Genomic DNA, 4863 nt, shown 5'->3' with positions numbered 1-4863 from the left:
AGAAGAAGAAGAAGAAGAAGAAGAAGAAGAAGAAGAAGAAGAAGAAGGAGGAGGAGGAGGAGGAGGAGGAGGAGGAGGAGAAGAAGAAGAAGAAGAAGAAGGAGGAGGAGGAGAAGGAGGAGAAGGAAAAAAAAACTGCTCTGGAAGTAGGAAGACCTACAGGGGTCCCCCGTTTGCCTCACATGCCAGTTATCAGAGCAAGGCTACACCAGAACCATAAGGAAGCTGTTAATATAGGGAGATTCCCCTAAACCATGACTTGCTATGTCCCTCATGCCTCATTTCCCTGCCTTCTTCAAGAGTAAAGCAGTATATGGAAACACATAGTTTTACACATCAGTCTCCTTGAATTGGTTTTGTGCAGATAAAATGATAGGATGAATGCAAGCTCAGTAGGGTACAGGATTTTAGTGTTTCGGTTGGGTTTTGGGAGACAGTATTGGGGAGTGAACTCAGGGCCTTTCATTTGCAAGGTAGATGCTCTACCACTTGAGTCACAACTCCAGCCAGGTGGGTCTGTGAGTTCAAGGTCATAGCATTGATTACTTGCAATAGTGTCTGGCTTTATGCCGCAAACCACTTGGGCTTCCATCTTTCTACTGACTTGTGTTCCATGTATGGCTGGAGATAACTCACTCTAGTACCCAACCATGATGCTCCCCCCAAAGCTGGAAAGACAGGTTGTGCATCTCTGTACCCAGCAATTGAATGAGATGGAGTTTCATGAACTTGTATGCCTGGCCTCTAAATGCAATCACTCATTCTCTACTGATCTCCCAAGTTGTTAACATTATAGGCCTGAGCCACGTGGTTTAGTCAGTTTTAATCAGGCTTCAGAGAAAGCGAGCCAGTGTGATAACACCTGGACAATTGCCTTCCCATTTCTACCCCTTCCCCACCTTGATTCCCACCTTAAATCCCGGGTGGAAGGCCTGAGGCTGGATGGTTGAAAAGGGAAGGTGACCTTGGCCGCCTTTGACAGCCAGAGCTGGAAAGGCCACAAGATGGCGGTGAAATCCACCAAAGAGCAAAGTCTCAGGCAGGTTCCAGTAGCTGTTCTGGGTGCAGAGTGTGGGGACACAAAGGCTCAACACAGAACCCACTCTTACCTCAGGGTGCCAAGGGAGAGAGTTGCAGGCATACAGCTGCCCCGCTAGGTCCTCACAGAGGTGTGTTTGGTTTTCTCTGTGTTGCTGGCTACACAAAGTTGTTCCACTCAGCCTAACTCTGGGCTGAATTCTGGACCATTTCTCATGGTTGTCTCCTGATCCTTCTCTCTCACAGACCCACCTGACTAAGCCTGGTTCTGGCAGCTAGCTTGCAGTCACTTAGTATCCAAAGAGCAGAGAGAATGTGTTTGGTCTGGTAGATACTTTTTTTTTTGTCAGTCCTGGGGCTTGAACTCATGGCCTAGGAACTATCCCTGAGCCTCTTCATGCTCAAGGCTCACACTCTACCACTTGAGCCACAGCACTGCTTTTCTGAGTAGTTTTTGGAGATAAGAATCTCACGGGATTTTGCTGCCTGGGCTGGCTTTAAACTTCAATCCTCAAATCTCAGCTTCCCGAGTAGGTAAGATTATAGGTATGAGGCATCCAGCAACCAGCTAGTCTGGCAGATTCTTAATGAGATATCTCAATCTGGATAGCCTGGTCTCTTATGATTAGGGCCCAGTGTGGACATTCCCATCTCTGGATGTTCCTACTGATTCACAGTAGTTTCTGCAAATTCAGATGACACTGATTGAATTATTTGTTAACGTTTCCTGTTAACAAACCAGACTCCCTTAGTTCTTAGTTGACCTTCTAAATCTGCACTTACAGATACCCTGATTTTATAGATGAGGAAACTGAGATTTTCTAAGCTGTCTTCCAGCAGCGGAGCTAGGATCTGAACTGATTCATCATCTCTCTCCTGCTTAATACAGCTTCTGTGAAGATTACAGGTCCTCCTTCCCTGGCTTGAAGTTTCTCCTTGTTCCGTCTTCTAGCTTATTCCAAGCCTCGTTCTTTGTGTGATATTCAAGGCCTTCCTCAACCACAGACCAGCCCAGCCCCTTAGAACCTCCTGTTTCCTGCCCACTTCCCCTCAAGTCATCCCAGCCTGTCCGGCTAGAGGCCCAGAATCCACCTCTACCAGATATGTAAGCGCATGTCAGCTCCTCTGGCGACTTTCAGCACTGCACAGTGAACTGAGGCAGTGAGCCCATACCAAGATTCCCACCCAATCTTTTGGGCAGGGTAGAAAAGCTTAGCCATGTGTAAGCTAGCGATCTGGCCGTGCTGTTACTGCTTGCTTGAGTTTGGCGATTCACACATTGACCATCCCAAGTATCCAAAAGAATGGTTTTCAAACACTGCGGCATGATACTATCTTTAACAAATTACATAAATGTGCACTATGTGTTGATTGTGTTACCTCTTCTTTTTTTTTTTTTTGTCAGTCATGGCAGTTGAACTTAGGGCCTGGGTACCATCTCTGAGCTCTTTTGCTCAAGGCTAGCACTCTACCACTTGGAGCCACAGCATCACTTCTGGTTTTCTGGTGGTTAATTGGAGATAAGAGTGTGACCCTCAAATCTCAGCCTCTTGAGTAGCTAGAATTACAGGCAGGAGCCACCGGTGCCTGGCAATATTAACTCTTTTCATTGTGCCTTTGTGAGCCCAGTGAGCTGTCCCCCATCTTTCAGGCCCTTCATTCATCCTCGGGTGTAGCCAAGTGACAGACTTCATCTTGTTCCAACTGGACCCAAATCCAAAAAAGTTCCATGGAGGGACTGAGGCACCCAGGGGAACCCAAATTCACCCCTCATATTGATATTCTCTCCTCTAAGAGATGATTTTCTGCAGAAAGCTCTCCAGATGAGATCAGATGGGTTTTCCTGGGTCCCTGGCTGGTAGACTTCCTGTGCCAGCTGATAAATGTGTCTGTCAGCCACCAAAGATTGGGTCGCCCCATAGCCAACCAGCCCTCGCTCTTCTCCCCTTACCTCCTGAGCTGCTGCAGCCAGGCTCCCCCCTCTCCTTCCTCACCCTCTCCAACAATGGACTTCTTTCAGCCCCAGCCCAGTCTCCTGCCATTCTCCTCTCTCGAAGGAAACTCATCTCTTCTCATGATTCCATTAACACCTCTTTGCACTTGACCTTTTCAGCCATGACCCGGTCCCTTGCCCCAGACTGCATTTTCTCCCTGCTTTCAGGACATCGCCGCTCTCACATCCTGCAGGCCTCTGCTGCTTCCGCTCAGCAGGCTTCCGCCGTTGACTCCCTCCAAGATGGCTGCCTTCTCTGGTGTCCATTGCAAACATCAGCTCTTGCCCAGGCTTTCCCGATTTCCCAGCAAGGACTTTGAGGGTCACATGCTTCATGTTGGGCCGAGAGCTTGAGCTCAGGGTACAGAGATGAGTGAAGTGGCCCCCAAACTTTAAGAGCTCATGTTAAAAAGAAGGGGTGGGGAGGAGATAGATCTCTTGGAGACAGAGACCCACATCCCTCTCTAGCATCTCTCCCTTTCCCAATACTACTCTCATCAAGTTACCCCAACTCTTAAGGAAAAACGAAGAAATCAGCCTGTCCAATCCTGTATCTGAAGAATCATTTTAGCAAATTGCTTAAGTACATAGCATCTAGCACCAGGCTCTCTGTGCTAGCGATCTGCTAGCAAACTCTGCAAACTTTGGCAAGTTACTTAGTCTCGCTCTGCTTCAGGTCCCTCATGAGTAAAATGGAAGTCAAGTGGCCCAGAATGAGCAAATACAAGCAAAATTTTTAATAGTACTGAGCAAGCCATCAACATTACCACAGTGTTCGTCTACATCTTGCAAGTGCTTGGAGCTCTGTGCTCCTCTGAGCACTTCTCTCAGGCCTTGGTGATTTCTCTTTCCGATGTTGACTGCGTGAACTGGACCCCTTTAGCTTTTCTGGTTTATGTCTCTCCCTTCTGTAATCAACTCAACCAGTACTGAGTGTCCCTCTGACACCCAATCCTAATGACCTCTCTCTTTTTTTCTCATCTGGGCTTAGATCACAGATAGAGGTTCTTGAATACATTTCTGGCCAAGCCTGGTAGTACATGTTCATAATCTCTGCACTCAAGAGGCTGAGGCTGGAGATTTGAAAGTTCAAGGTCAGCCTGGACTATAAGAGTGTGACCCTGTCTTAAAAGCAAACAACATTCTTAATAGCTTCTCTCTCTAATGATATCATTCTTCTCTCTAGCAGGTCAATGTATTGTCTCCTATCCCACTGCTATCTTCTCAGATTTCTGACTGCAATAGACAAACTTTTCTTGTAAAACACTGTGTAGTAGAGGCTTCATGGTCCACAGACCTGCCAGTCTACTCTCCGTCTGTCAGCTCTGCCCTTGTGTGCAGAAGTAGCTACCACCAATATGTGACCACCTTCCAGAAGTTTCCATCTCAAGAACACCTGGCTGGCCAGATTCAGTGTAGAGTTGTGGTTCACCAATTGCTGCTCTGAGATGAGACCGATTTCCTGGACAAACCCACACAAACTCCAGAACCTTTCCAGGTTTCCCTCCCAGATCAGAAGGTTTTGGTGGCCATCAGCAATTGTTCTAATTGTTTTAATGTCCTCAGGTGAGGGAGCAGTCAGGGACTGACAGCGTTGTTTCTGAGATCAGCCAGAGCACAGGAGGAGAGGACCCCAGAGACGGCAGACATTTCAACAAAAAGAAAACCAGAAATTTCTCCTCATCCCTCGCTTCCTCCCCAACCCACAGTCCATTCATGCTGCCCCTCAGCCTTAATCCCAGAGGTCCATAAATACACATTTTATAACTACCTCGGACAGATTTTTGTTATTAGGAAAGGAAATTAAAAGTCTCTTAAGTGTAGATAATATT

Source organism: Dipodomys ordii, unplaced genomic scaffold (assembly GCF_000151885.1).
Source record: "Dipodomys ordii isolate 6190 unplaced genomic scaffold, Dord_2.0 Scaffold11, whole genome shotgun sequence".
Classification (NCBI taxonomy): domain Eukaryota; kingdom Metazoa; phylum Chordata; class Mammalia; order Rodentia; family Heteromyidae; genus Dipodomys; species Dipodomys ordii.
Note: the sequence above shows the minus strand (reverse complement) of the source record.